A 16,544-nucleotide genomic window follows, 5' to 3' on the forward strand; every position below is an offset into this window, starting at 1 on the left:
TTATAATTAAGTCTATGATTTGATAGAGCGATGGTAGGCACCAGCATGCTCGTAAGCATTCATTCAAACAGCACTTTCATGCGTTTTGCCAGCAGCTCTTTGCAATGCTTCAAGCATTGCACTGTTTATGACTTCAAGCCTATCAACTCCCGAAATTAGGCTGGTGTAACCGATGTGAAATGGCTAGCTAGTTAGTGGGGTGCGCGCTAATAGCGTTTCAAACGTCACTCGCTCTGAGACTTGGAGTAGTTGTTCCCCTTGGTCTGCATGGGTAACGCTGCTTCAAGGGTGGCTGTTGTCGATGTGTTCCTGGTTCGAGCCCAGGTAGGAGCGAGGAGAGGGACGGAAGCTACACTTATACTGGCAATACTAAAGTGCCTATAAGAACATCCAATAGTCAAAGGTATATGACATACAAATGGTAGAGAGAGAAATAGTCCTATAATTCCTATAATAACTACAACCTAAAACTTCTTACCTGGGAATATTGAAGACTCATGTTAAAAGGAACCACCAGCTTTCATATGTTCTCATGTTCTGAGTAAGGAACTTAAACGTTAGCTTTCTTACATGACACATATTGCACTTTCCTCTACAACTGTAACGCCTGTCGTCGGAAGGAGTGGACCAAAGCGCAGCGTGAAAAGTGTTCCTGATTTTATTTATTATCAAAAACCACTCGAACAAAGTAACAAAACGAAAGCGAACAGTTCTGTCAGGTAACAGAGACTAAACAGAAATTAACTACCCACAAAACACAGGTGGGAAAAAGGCTACCTAAGTATGATTCCCAATCAGAGACAACGATAGGCAGCTGCCTCTGAGAACCACACTCGGCCAAAAACAAAGAAATAGGAAACAGAATGCCCACCCTAACCTAACCAAATAGAGAAATAAAACGGCTCTCTAAGGTCAGGGCGTGACACCAACACTTTCTTTTTGCATTATTTAAACCAAATTGAACATGTTTCATTATTTATTTGGAGGCCAAATAGATTTTATTGATGTATTATATTAAGTTAAAATAGGTGTTCATTCAGTATTGTTGTAATTGTCATTATTAAGAATATATATATATATATATATATAAAACGCCCGATTAATCGGTATCGGCTTTTTTGGTCCTCCAATAATTGGTATCGGTATCGGCGTTGAAAAATCATAATTGGTCGACCTCTAGTCAGTACCAATTGCAATGAAAACTAAGATAGAGGCTGAGTTAGCTCATTGCCAGGACAACAAAATCATGGAACCAGACTGGGCAGCACCGTTAGTCCCAGTGTTAAAACCAGACGGTACAGTGAGATTGTGTGGTGACTATAAAGTAAACAGAGTGTCATCACTAGAACAGAACCCCATTCCTAAAATGGAGGACATGTTCACGTCCTTAGCTGGAGCTAGAAAAATTCAGCAAACTAGACATGAGTCATGCTTACCAGCAGATTGTGCTAGATGAAGATTCAAAGAAATATGTCACAGTGAACACGCACAAGAGACTGTTCACCTATGCCAGGTTACCCTTCTGCATCAGCTCCAGTCCCGCTATCTTCCAGTGCACTATGGAGGAGATTCTACAGTGGATTACCCAGTGTATCTCAATGATATTCTCCTGACAGGAAGAAGTGATCGGGACCACATCTGAACACTGGACAGAGTGTTACAGTGACTGGAGGAGGCTGGGCTACGCTTGAAATGGAGTACGTGCAGCTTCATGGAGAAGGATGTGACATTTTTTAAGGACACAGAGTGGATGCTACTGGACAGCATCCAGTACCAGAGAAAGTAACGGCGGTGCAGGATGCACCAATGCCTACTACAGTCACAGAACTGAAATCATATCTGGGCCTAATAAACTATATGAATTTCCTAGCGAATCTGTCGACACTATCGGCTCCTGTGCACAAGCTGCTGAGGATGGACGAGCCATGGTGTTGGGGATCAGAACAAAAGTTCAAAAGAACTGTTGCAGTCAAGCAGAGTGTTAGTGCATTATGATGAAGGAAAATAACTGATACTTTCCTGGGATGCCTCGCCCTACGGGGTAGGGGCGGTATTGTCTCATCGCATGCCAGATGGGGGGGGAGCCAATAGGGTTTGTATCATGCACTCTCTCACCGGCAGAGAAGAACTATTCACAACTTGATAAGGAGGGGTTACCTATCATATTCGGGTGCAGATGTTTCATAAGTATCTATATGGGAGAATGTTTGAAATATGTACAGACCATAAGCCTCTTATCAGTCTGTTGAATTAAATGAAAGCAGTGCCACAGATGGTATCTCCCAGAATAATGAGATGGGCAGTAACATTACGAGCATATGAGTATGTTATTACTTACAGAGCAGGCAAGGACAATGGTAATGCAGATGCTCTCAGCCGCCTCCCTCGCCCAGAGTGTCCAAGCAGTCCACCTCCAGAGGAACGAGTGCTGATGTTGGACCAGGAGAACAGCCCACTGATGACCTGCCAGCAAATCCAGAGCTGGACAGCGAAAGATTCAGTCCTGTCAAGGGTCCATGAGTACACACTGAGGAGGTGGCCAGATCACAATGTGGGACCAGAGTTTGCTCCATACAAACAGAGACAGAACGAGCTCAGTGTCCAGGATGGCTGTGTGCTGTGGGGAGCCTGTGTCATCGTTCCAGAGAGAGGACATACAGCAATGATGGAGCAGCTACATCAGAGTCATTCCAGCATGACCAGAATGAAAGGCTTGGCCAGGAGCTACATGTGGTGGACTAATATGGACTCTGACATTGAAAGGAAGGTAAAGTCATGCACCACATGTCAAGAGTAAAGGAAAGCACCTGCTAGTGCACCACTACATCCATGGGAGTGGCCCAGTAAGCCCTGGAGAAGTAAGCCCTGGAGAAGGCTACACACCACAGTCAACCACCGGACTTTCACCGGCTGAGATGATGATGGGGAGGAAGTTGAGGTGCACGTTAGACTTTTTACACCCAGACCTAAAGAGTAAGGTTCAGGCTAAGCAAGCAGGACAGAAAACTTACCATGACAAACATGCAAAAGCTCGCAGTTTTGTAGTCGGAGACTCAGTGTACACCAAGAACTTTGGGTATAGACCTAAATGGATACCAGGGCTGGTTCAAGAAATCACAGGGCCCATGTCATACACTGTGCTAGTGGGGATGGTATAGGAGTACGTAGGTACGTTGATCAGCTGTTCAGCAGACAGGAAACAGATTATGCAGAGCCAGTGACAGACAACAGAGACGAGGACAGCAGACAGAACGGGACTATGCAGAGCCAGTGACATGCAACACAGAGCTCAGTCCAACAGGCGAGGAGTTACCACAGGACACAGGTACTCCACGGCCACCAACGGACAATGCACTTGTAAAGGAAACCAACAAAGGTTCACCTAGAGGGGAATTGCGACTCTCTCAAAGAGTTAGGAAACCTCCAGTTCATTTTGGAGAGTTTGGAAAGTAAAGGAGATATTTTTTTCTCATGCGCCCTTATCTCTTTGGCATCATTAAAGTGAAGACTGTTATTTTATGAAATGAATTATCTGTAATTATTATTACATGATTAGTTTAATCATGTAAATGTGATTAACTAGGAAGTCGGGGCACCAAGGAAAATCTTCAGATTACAGTTATAATTTTCCTAATATAACTTTTCAGATATTTTAATATCTGATCAATTAGTCTTCTAATTAATGAATTATTCTTTACCTCACGTTAGTCTCATTCCAAACGTCGTAAATTGTTGGTTATCTGCACGAACCCAGTCTTTGCTATGAATCATCCATACATCAATTGTCTTAATCATGTATTTACTAACTAACTAAATAATCACAGAAATGCATAACAAACAAACAAACAGTAGGTATGGTTACGAGGAAATGATAGGGAATATTCCCTAGTGGCTAAACCGATATGGCGGCTTGGTGGACAAAGGGGGAAGTCGGTATGGCTGAGAAGGCCGGGAAAGACAAAAGACACAACAGTTGATAATTATAATAATTGAAATGCTAATCCTTTGCACATGAACGCTCACTCATTCGGGAATAATTGCAATCAATATACACTGCTCAAAAAAATAAAGGGAACACTTAAACACAATGTAACTCAAGGTCAATCACACTTCTGTTAAATCAAACTGTCCACTTAGGAAGCAACAATGATTGACAATAAATTTCACATGCTGTTGTGCAAATGGAATAGACAAAAGGTGGAAATTATAGGCAATTAGCAAGACACCCCCAAAAAAGGAGTGATTCTGCAGGTGGTGACCACAGACCACTTCTCAGTTCCTATGCTTCCTGGGTGATGTTTTGGTCACTTTTGAATGCTGGCGGTGGTCTCACTCTAGTGGTAGCATGAGACGGAGTCTACAACCCACACAAGTGGCTCAGGTAGTGCAGTTCATCCAGGATGGCACATCAATGCGAGCTGTGGCAAAAAGGTTTGCTGTGTCTGTCCGCGTAGTGTCCAGAGCATGGAGGCGCTACCAGGAGACAGGCCAGTACATCAGGAGACGTGGAGGAGGCCGTAGGAGAGCAACAACCCAGCAGCAGGACCGCTACCTCCCCCTTTGTGCAAGGAGGTGCACTGCCAGAGCCTTGCAAAATGACCTCCAGCAGGCCACAAATGTGCATGTGTCAGCATATGGTCTCACAAGGGGTCTGAGGATCTCATCTCGGTACCTATTGGCAGTCAGGCTACCTCTGGCGAGCACATGGAGGGCTGTGCGGCCCCACAAAGAAATGCCACCGCACACCATAACTGACCCATCGCCAAACCGGTCATGCTGGAGGATGTTGCAGGCAGCAGAACGTTCTCCACGGCATCTCCAGACTCTGTCACATGTGCTCATGCGCTCAGTGTGAACCTGCTTTCATCTGTGAAGAGCACAGGGCGCCAGTGGCGAATTTGCCAATCTTGGTGTTCTCTGGCAAATGCCAAACGTCCTGCACGGTGTTGGGCTGTAAGCACAACCCCCACCTGTGGACGTCGGGCCCTCATACCACCCTCATGGAGTCTGTTTCTGACCGTTTGAGCAGACACATGCACATGTGGCCTGCTGGAGGTCATTTTGCAGGGCGCTGGCAGTGCACCTCCTTGCACAAAGTCGGAAGTAGCGGTCCTGCTGCTGGGTTGTTGCCCTCCTACGGCCTCCTCCACATCTCCTGATGTACTGGCCGTTACATTGACACATTGCTTTCTTTACCCTGTAAGGTATGCCAGCAAGCCATGCTTTGGCTTTATTTACATGGCACTGTTTCCAAATGCTAACATTTTAGCATTTGTAGCACAAATCCCATTCAAGTCATGGTACCAATATTAGCATTTTTCACGCAACATGTACAAATGTTCTGTAAGTATCTACAATTATTTGTGGAGCTCACAGATAATTTGAGCGTGATGCGCAAAAAATGCTAATATCATTACCATGACTTGAATGGGATAAAAAAAATCCCTGACACACAAAAGTATTCATTACATTTGGAATGCTCAGGCAGGACAACAAAATGGTCCAATTCATGCACTTAGTAAGATAACACGCGGTCATCCCTACTGCCTCTGTTCTGGTGGTGGGGATGGCTGTCTGTAAATAAAATAAAAACATCGAGGCGGAATTTGATAGCATTTACTTTGATACTTAAGTACATTTGAAACCATATACTTTTAGACTTCTACCCAAATAGTATTTTAAATGGTTGATTTTCACTTTTACTTGAGTCATGTCCTTTTAAGGTATCTTTACTTTTACTCAAGTATGAAAGGGTATATACTTTTCCCACCTCCCTCGGATTACACTTCCTCCCCTATCTCTCGTGTCCGATCGGCTCTAAGGCCTAGTGTGATATCACTTGGCGTTCCTTGTCTGATCAGTTCTTCACGAAACTGGAATGAGGACACAGTGGTTGAAATGTCAGCGCAAGACTATTATGCAGAATATTCTGTACATGCCTACAGTGCTGAAAGTATTGCTATACTGTTCAATTGTTTTCAGTTGTGGCAGCCATGTCAAGTACACTATGAATAAAGCTTTAGTGAAATTGAATACACTTACAGATCTCTCGTTCACTATTACGTATCCTCCCTCTTTTCTCCATCTTCAAGCCTCATTGTTTATCTACAGTAAGCTCCAAATGTATTGGGACAGTTACACATCGGGTGAATCGTTTTGAAATTCCCTCCCCCATTTTAGGGGATCAAAAGTATTGGGACAAATTTACTTAAATTAAAGTAGTAAAAAGTTAAGTATTGGGTCCCATATTCATAGTACACAATGACTACATCAAGCTTGTGACTCATTTGATGTTTGTTTTGTTTCAGATTATTCTGTGCCCAACAGAAATTAATGGTAAATAATGCCATTTTGGAGTCACTTTTATTGGAAATAAGAATAGAATGTTTCTAAAACACTTCTACATTCATTTGGATTCTACCATGATTACGGATAATCCTGAATGAATTCTGAATAATGAGTGAGAAAGTTAGACGCACAAATATCATACCCCCAAAAATGCTAACCTCCCCTGTTATTGTAATGGTGAGAGGTTATCACGTCTTGGGGGTATGATATCTGCGTCTAACTTTCTCACTCATTATTCACGATGAGCTCACTTCATATAGTTTATTTATTTGGATGACCATTAGCTTTTGCAGAAGCATCAGCTACTCTGCCCAGGGTCCACCAAAAAAACATGACAAGTAACAAATCACAATATTCAATAGTGTTGTTAGCCGAGTATAAACCTGTCTCAGTGACTGACCTGCTGTAAGACCATGTCTCTGATCTAATCATCAGTGGTGTCAGAGGAGAATTTCACCGTCAGTCCCGTCGATATGGATAGAGACGTGCTTTCTACGTATCGTGTAGAAACACTGTTAGCCATCATTGTCAGAACAACAAACACACAAACACACACTCAAAATATGACAAGGAATCCTTCACTACATGTTTACATTCTACTCACTAGATCCACTGCTTGTAGAGAGTTCCGTTGTTGAGTTGATTAGTTGCAGGTTCAGTTCAAATCTAATTTTATTGGTCACATACACATATTTAGCAGATGTTATTGTTGCTGTAGCGAAATGCTTGTGTTCCTAGCTCCAACAGTGCAGTAGTATCTAACAATACACACAGATCTAAAAGCATAAGAATGGAATTAATAAATATTAGGACGAGCAATGTTGGAATGGTATTGACTAAAATACATTAGAATAGAATACAGTATATACATATGAAATGAGTAAAGCAGTTTGTAAACATTATTAAAGTGACTAGTGTTCCATTATTCAAGTGACCAGTGATTCCATGCTTATGTATATGGGGCAGCAGCATCTAAGTTGCAGGGTTGCGTAATCGGGTGGTAACCGGCTAGTGATGGCTATTTAACAGTCTGATGGCCTTGAGATATAAGCTGTTTTTCAGTCTCTCGGTACCAGCTTTGATACACCTGTACTGACCTCGCCTTCTGGATGGTTGCAGGGTGAACAGGCCGTGGCTCAGGTGGTCGATGTCCTTGATGATCTTTTAGGCCTTCCTGTGACATCGGGTGCTGTAGGTGTCCTGAAGGGCAGGCAGTGTGCTTCCGGTGATGCGTTGGGCAGACTGCACCACCCTCTGGAGAGCCCTGCGGTTGCGGGCGGAGCAGTTACCATACCAGGCGTTGATACAATCTCAATTGTGCATTTGTAAAGGTTTCTGAGGGTCTTAGAGGCCAAGCCAAAATTCTTCCGCCTCCTGAGGTTGAAGAGGCGCTGTTGCGCCTTCATCACACTGTGTGGGTGGACCATTTCAGATTGTCAGTGATGTGTATGCTGAGGAACTTGAAGCTTTCCAACTTCTCCACTGCGGTCCCGTCGATGTGGATAGAGGCGTGCTCCCTCTGCTGTTTCCTGAAGTCCAAGATCAGCTCCTTCGTTTTGTTGACGTTCAGGGAGAGGTTATTTTCCTGGCACCACTCTGCCAAGACCCATACCTCCTCTCTGTAGGCTGCATCGTTTGTGGATCTATTGGGGCGGTATGCAAATTGAAGTGGGACTAGGGTGTCAGGTAAGATAGATGTGATATGATCCTTAACTAGCCTCTCAAAGCACTTCATGATGACAGAAGTGAGTGCTATGGGGCGATTTAGTTAAGTTACCTTTGCTTTCTTGGGTGCACGAACAATGGTGGGCATCTTGAAGCAAGTGGGGACAGCTTGAAGCAAGTGGGGACAGCTTGAAGCAGACTGGGATGGGGAGAGATTGAATATGTCTGTAAACACTCCAGCCAGCTGGTCAGCGCATGCACTCAAAATATTGTCTGTGAGTATAACAGAACTGAATTTGCAGGCGATAACCTGAGGAACTCCAACCCAGAAGCGCTTAAAAAAATAATAATCCTTGTTACATTGCTTGCCCGTTCTCCATTTAAAGGCGTATAAACCAGATTTGTTTTCCAATGGCTTCATCAGGCTGTGACCAGGCTTTAGACATAGTTTCAGGCTTTTATTTTGAAAAAATGAGCGAGAATAATGAAAACGTGTCAGTGGATGACCAGGTGTCCTTTGATTGGTTCCTGCGCAAGAGGGATTTTGCTCGACATTTTCTCTGTAGAATTTAACAGTTTACCGTCTGGTTGAAATATGATCAATTATGTATGTTAACTTCTTGCGACTATAGGGGGTGCTGTTTCAAATTAGCATAATTGTCTCTACAGATGAAACGGCTTCCTACTCAATTCTTGATCGTACAATATGCATATTATTACTATTATTGGATAGAAAACACTCTAGTTTCTATAGCCGTTGGAATTTTGTCTCTGAGTGGAACAGAACTCATTCTACAGCAATTTCCCTGACATGGAGTCAGATTTCACACATTTTGGCCCCTGATCTGGAGTCAGTTAAAAGGCCACTGTTATTGCTATGAGTATACGGACACTGCTTACGTCTTCCCCTGGATGCCTTTACGTGATGACGATTTGAATGGGGTCGATTGCGCGTTCACAGGCACTATAAATTAAAAAACCCTGTAGCTAGTAAGTCTTTTGGAGCTGCGTTATGCGCGTGGAGGACACCGACCCGCACCTGTTCCAAGCATTAGTGTTGGGAGTAATCTTTCTCCGGTCATGTTAAGACTCGTTATAGGAGTTAAAAACATCATAAGGTAGTTAATTTAAAGCGTTTTATAGCAATTTATATCCTTTTAGTGCGATTTTGAGGCATTGCTTTGTTGTGCACTTTGACGCGCTGGGCACATTTCGGGCTCCCGGTCGTACGTTAGTGAGCATTTCGACAGACAAGTGGACATCTTTCGACCAAAAGAAGATTAGACCCAAGAAAGGATTCTTTGCCCAAGATTCTGATGGAAGAACAGCTCACAGTAAGAACAATTTATGATAAATCGTGTTTCTGTCGAAAAATGTTAAAGCTTACGCCGCCATCTTGTTTTGTATAGCTTCGCTTGGCGCAACCTGTATTGAAAAGGATAATTTAAAAAATGTAAAATCAGCGATTGCATTAAGAACTAATTTGTCTTTCGATTCCTGTCAACCCTGTATTTTTTAGTCAAGTACATGATTAGCTATTGATTAAACTAGATCACTCAAAGATGGCGACCGACATTTCCAGGCTTGTTTTGCTACTATTTTCATTGTATAACCACGTTTTTTTATGGCTAAATATGCACATTTTCGAACTGTATATGTATGTTGTAATATGATGTTACAGGAGTGTCATCTGAAGAATTCTGAGAAGGTTAGTGAAAAAATTAATATATTTTGGCGATGATATGATATCGCTCTCTTTGGCTAGAATCAGTGCTCGGGTAACGTTTGCGTATGTGGTATGCTAATATAACGATTTAGTGTGTTTTTGCCGAAAAACACTTAGAAAATCTGAAATGTTGTCTGAATTCACAAGCTCTGTGTCTGTCCATTCCTATGTGCTGTGTATTTTTAAGAAATGTTTTATGATGAGTAAATTGGTAATACACGTTGCTCTCTGTAGTAATTCTAGGAGCTTTGGTGAGATTTGTGATGCTGGCTGCAATGGCAAACTATGATTTATACCTGAAATATGCACATTTTTCTAACAAAACCTATCCTATACCATAAATATGTTATCAGACTGTCATCTGATGAGCTTTTTTCTTGGTTAGTGGCTATCAATATCTTAGTTTAGCCGAATTGGTGATAGCTACTGGTGTTGAGAAAATGGTGGACAAAAAAAGGGGTGTCTTTTGCTAACATGGTTAGCTAATAGATTTACATATTTTGTCTTCCCTGTAAAACATTTTAAAAATCTGAAATGGTGACTTAATTCACAAGATCTGTATCTTTCATTAGGTGTCTTGGACTTGTGATTTAATGATATTTAGATGCTACTATTTAATTGTGACGCTATGCTAGCGATGCTAATCAGTGTGGGGGGGGGGGGGGGTGGGGGGTGCTCCCGGATCCGGGGTAGATACTCGTGAAAGGTTAAAAACAACCTGAGGATTTATTATAAAAAACCTTTGACATGTTTCTACGAACATTACGGATACTTTTTGGAATTTTCGTCTGCCCTTCAGTACCAGAACGAGCTTGTGGTTTTCTGAACATAACACGCAAACCAAATAGAGATTTTTGGTTATAAAGCTAATCTTTATCGAACAAAAATAACATTTATTGTGTAACTGGGAGTCTCGTGAGTACAAACATCCAAAGATTATCAAAGGTAAGCGGTTAATTGTATTGCTTTTCTGACTTTCGTGACCATGCTAATTTAAGGCTAGCAGTTCTAGCATTGATTGATACAGCGAAAGAAATCCAAGCGTTTGTGAGTGTAAAGCATATTTTCAAAATCTGACACGATAGGTGGATTAACAACAAGCTAAGCTGTGTTTTGGTATATTTCACTTGTGATTCCATGATTATAAATATTTTTTGTGATATTTTTTAACCTGTTGGGGATGGGGGCGCTGTTTAGACTATTTATGCTAATTTGGCTAATTTTTTAAACGGCTTCCCACAAAATCCTTGATCGTACAATATGCATATTATTATTATTATTGGATAGAAAACAGTCTATAGTTTCTATAGGAGTTGAAATTTTGTCTCTAAGTGGAACAGAGCCCATTCTACAGCAATTTCCCTGACATGGAGTCAGATTTGAGAAATGTTGGCCACTTTTCTGAAGTCAGTTAAAAGGGCACTGTCGTTGCTATGACTATACGGACACTTCTTACGTCTTCCCCTGGATGCCTTTACGTGATGACGATTCCAACGGGGTCGATTGCGCGTTCACAGGCCCTACAAATGAAAAAACCCTGAAGCTAGTCATTCTTTGGGAGCTGCGTCATGAGCCTAGAGGACACCGGCGCGCACCTGTTCCAAGCGTTAGTTTAGCCTGTTATATTTCTCCGGTCATCTTTTCACTCGTTATAGGAGTTAAAAACATCATAAAGTAGTTAATTTAAAGCGTTTTATAGCAATTTATATCCGTTTAGTGCGATTTTGGGACATTTATTTTTGCAACGATGTGAAAAGTTGGGCACGCTTTTCAGTTCATCCCGAACGCAGTTGACATTTCCACATGGCAAGAGGACAGCTTTCCACCAAAAGACGATTTCTCCCAAGAAAGGATCCTTTGCCCAAGATACTGATGGAAGAACAGCTCAAAGTAGGAAATTTTTATTATGATAAATCGTGTTTCTGTCGAAACATTTTAGTGGCTTAGGACGCCATGTTTTTTGACGTAGCTTCGCTTGGCGCAAACTGTATTGAAAAGTAAGGATAAATTAAAAAATGTAATAACGCAATTGTATTAAGAATTAAATTGTCTATCAATCCCTGTCCACCCTATATTTTTTAGTCACGTTTATGAGTATTTATGTATAAGAGTAGATCACTGTCTAAGTGGCGCAAGGACATTTTCTGACCAGCTGAGCTACATTTCACATTGTCTAACCATGATTTTGGTGGCTAAATATAAACATTTTCGATCAAACTCTATATGGATTGTGTAATATGATGTTACAGGAGTGTCATCGGAAGAATTCTGAGAAGGTTAGTGAAAAAATTAATATCTTTTGGCGATGTTGACTTTTATCGCTCACTTTGGCTAGAATCAATGCTGGGCTGCTAATTGCTATGTGCTAAGCTAATATAACGATTTATTGTGTTTTCGCTGTAAGACACTTAGAAAATCTGAAATATTGTCTGTATTCACAGGATCTGTGTCTTTCGATTCGTGTATGCTGTGTATTTTTACGAAATGTTTGATGATTAGTAGTTAGGTAAACACGTTGCTCATTGTAATTATTCTAGTCCATTTGTGATGGTGGGTGCAATTGTAACCTATACCATCTACCTGAAATATGCACTTTTTTCTAACAAAACCTATCCCATACCATAAATATGTTATCAGACTGTCATCTGATGAGTTTTTTTGTTGGTTAGGGGCTATAAATATCTTAGTTTAGTCGAATTGGTGATGGCTACTGGTGTTGGTGGACAAATAAAAGATGGTGGATTATGCTAATGTGTTTTTAGGTAATAGATGTACATCTTTACATATTGTGTCTTCCCTGTAAAACATTTTAAAAATCGGAAATGTTGACTGGATTCACAAGATCTGTGTCTTTCATTAGCTGTATTGGACTTTAATGTGTGAAAGTTAAATATTTAAAAAAAATATTTTTTTTGAATTTCGCGGCACTGGTTTTTCAGTGGGGGGGGGGGGGGGTGTGCCGCTAGCGCCACGCTGATCCTAGACAGGTTAATTTGGCACCCTGCAATTCAGCGGTTGTTTAGGAAAATGATCCCGCTAAAGGGATCTGTGCGCAGAGAGGTTAATAAACAGATCACTGATAATTTCGAATCCCACCGTACCTTCTCCGCTGTGCAATCCGGTTTCCGAGCTGGTAATGGGTGCACCTCAGCCACGCTCAAGTTACTAAACGATATTATAACCGCCATCGATAAAAGACAGTACTGTGCAGCCATCTTCATCGACCTGGCCAAGGTTTGACTGTCAATCACCGTATTCTTATCGGCAGACGCAACAGCCTTGGTTTCTCAAATGACTGCCTCGCCTGGTTCACCAACTACTTCGCAGACAGAGTTCAGTGTGTCAAATCGGAGGGCCTGTTGTCTGGACCTCTGGCAGTCTCTATGGGGGTACCACAGGGTTCAATTCTCTGGCCGACTCTTTTCTCTGTGTTTATCAACAATGTCGCTCTTTCTGCGGGTGATTCTCTGATCCACCTCCACGCAGACGACACCATTCTGTATACATCTGGCCCTTCTTTGGACACTGTGCTAACTAACCTCCAAACGAGCTTCAATGCCATAAAACACTCCTTCTGTGGAATCCAACTGCTTTTAAACGCTAGTAAAACTAAATGCATTCTTTTCAACCGTTCGCTGCCCGCACCCGCCCGCCCGACTAGCATCACTACTCTGGATGGTTCTGAAGTAGAATACTTGGACAACTACAAATACCTAGGTGTCTGGCTAAACTGTAAACTCTCCTTCCAGACTCATAATAAACATCTCCAATCCAAAATCAAATCTAGAATCGGCTTTCTATTTCGCAACAAAGCCTCCTTCACTCACGCCGCCAAACAAACCCGAGTAAAACTGACTATCCTACCGATCCTCGACTTCGGCGATGTCATCTACAAAATACCTTCCAATACTCTACTCAGCAAACTAGACTCAGTCTATTACAGTGCCATCTGTTGTTACCAAAACCCCTTATACCACCCACCACTGCGACCTGTATGCTCTAGTCGGCTGGCCCTCGCTACATATTCGTCGCCAGACCCACTGGCTCCAGGTCATCTATAAGTCTATGCTAGGTAAAGCTCCGCCTTATCTCAGCTCACTGGTCACGATAACACTCACCCGTAGCACGCGCTCCAGCAGGTATATCTCACTGGTCATCCCCAAAGCCAACACCTCCTTTGGCTGCCTTTCCTTCCAGTTCTCTGCTGCCAGTGACTGGAACGAATTGCAAAAATCGTTGAAGCTGGAGACTTACATTTCCCTCACTAACTTTAAACATCAGCTATCTGAGCAGCTAACCAATCGCTGCAGCTATACATAGTCCATCTGTAAAATAGCCCACCCAATCAACCTACCTCATCCCCATAGTTTTTATTTACTTTTCTGCTCTTTTACACACCAGTTTCACTACTTACACATCATCATCTGCTCATCTATCACTCCAGTGTTAATCTGCTAAATTGTAATCACTTTGCTACTATGGCCTATTTATTGCCTTACCTCCTCACGCCATTTGCACACACTGTATATAGACTTTCTTTTTTTCTATTGTGTTATTGACTGTACGCTAGTTTATTCCATGTGTAACTCTGTGTTGCTGTTTGTGTCGCACTGCTTTGCTTTATCTTGGCCAGGTCACAGTTGTAAATGAGAATTTGTTCTCAACTAGCTTACCTGGTTAAATAAAGGTGAAATACAAAAAAAAATAAAAGGTGTTCAGCTTGTCCGGGAGCAAGACGTCGGTGTCCACGACGTGGCTGGTTTTCCCCTTGTTAATCCGTGATTGTCTGTAGACCCTGCCTCGTACGTCTCAACTCTCTCTACTGCCTTGTGGAGGGAATAACTACACTGTTTGTATTCAACCATATTCCCAGTACCCTTGCCACGGTTAAATAAGGTGGTTCGTGCTTTCAGTTGTGCGAATGCTGCCATCTATCCACGGTTTCTAGTTTGGGTAGGTTTTAATAGGCACAGTGGGAACACCATCCCCTATACACTTCCTGATGAACTCAGTCACCGTGTCTGTGTTTGTCAATGTTATTCTCAGAGGCTACCCGGAAGATATCCCATTCCGCATGATCAAAACAATCTTGAAGCATGCATTCCGATTGGTCAGACCAGCGTTGAATTGACCTTAGCATGGGCACTTCCTGTTTGAGTTTCTTCCTATAGGAAGGGAGGAGCAAAACGGAGATGTGATCTGATTTGCCAAAGGGAGGGAGTGGGAGGGCCTTTTAGGCATCCCGGAAGGGGGAGTAGCAGTGGTCGAGTGTTTTTCCAGCGCGAGTACTACATTCAATGTGTTGATAGAACTTTGGTAGCCTTTTCCTCAAATTTTCTTTAAAAAAAATAATCCCCAGCTACAATAAATGCGGCATCAGGATATGTAGTTTCCAGTAGAGGTCCTTGAGGGCTGTCATGGTATCGGCTTGAAGGGGAATATGCACGGCTGTTTCTATAACCAAAGAGAATTCTCTTGGGAGGTAATACAGTCATCATTTGATTGTGCGATATTCTATGTCGGGTGAACAAAAGGACTTGAGTTTCTGTCAATTATCACAATCACACCATGAGTAGTTAATCATGAAACATACACCACCGCCTTTCTGATTCCCGGAGAGTTCTTTATTCCTGTATGCACAATGTACTGAGAACCCAGCTGGCTGTATGGAAGGGGACATTATATCCAGAGAGAGCCATGATTCTGTTTAACAGAGTATGTTACAGTCCCTGATGCCTCTTTGGAAGGAGATCCTCGCCCTGAGCTCGTCTACTTTATTGTCCAGAGACTGAACATTAGCGAGAAGTCCACTCAGAATACTTCTTCTCCACCACCACAGAGCAGACTCTGGAATAAGTTAAATTGCCCTGGGGGGTACGAACTAAGAATCCAATTTGGGAAATTCGTATTCTTGGTCGTAATGCTGGCGAGTTACCGCCGCTCTGATATCCAAAAGTTATTTCCAGCTGTATGTAATATCAAATAACCTTCTGGGCTAATGTAAGAAATAACACAGACAAAAAACTAAATACAGCAAATTTGCTTATGAGCTAGGAGGCAGAGCTGCCATGTCTGTCGGCGCCATCTTTACTTGTTTGGACCACAGACTTTGTCTTGTGCTCAACATACTACAGCAAGAACAACTTATTACCGTGCTGACCACCATCATAGACACAATATCAACTCACCACTGTAGCAGACAAAAGGGAAACTGTCATTGCAGTTCAGTGTAATACTGATAAGACTGATTATTGTATTGAAGTGTGACAGTGCTGATTCAAGTCAATAATGTAGAAAATACATATTCACCACTTATAGATGAAGGTGCAGTTGTTCCATCTTGAGTGGTTGTAGTTTCAGTTGTTTGGAACATGGCTGTTGTTATACGGTGCACTTGGAAAAGTATTCAGACCCATTGACATTTTACACATTTTGTTACGTTACAACCTCATTCTAAAATGATTTAAAGTTTTTTTCCGTCGTCAATATACATACAATAGCCCATAATGACAAAGCAAAACAGATGTTGAAGCTTCCCACCATTAGCTCTGACAAATTGAAAACCCTAGTCATTGGCGACTCCATTACCCGCAGTATTAGACTTAAAACGAATCATCCAGAGATCATACACTGTTGACCAGGGTGCAGGGCTACCGACGTTATGTCTAATCTGAAGATGGTGCTGGCTAAAGCTAAAACTGCCGAGTATAGAGATATTGTTATCCACGTCGGCACCAACGATGTTAGGATGAAACAGTCAGAGGTCACCAAGCGCAACATAGCTTCAGCGTGTAAATCAGCTAGA

Source organism: Salvelinus fontinalis, chromosome 2 (assembly GCF_029448725.1).
Source record: "Salvelinus fontinalis isolate EN_2023a chromosome 2, ASM2944872v1, whole genome shotgun sequence".
Classification (NCBI taxonomy): Eukaryota; Metazoa; Chordata; class Actinopteri; order Salmoniformes; family Salmonidae; genus Salvelinus; species Salvelinus fontinalis.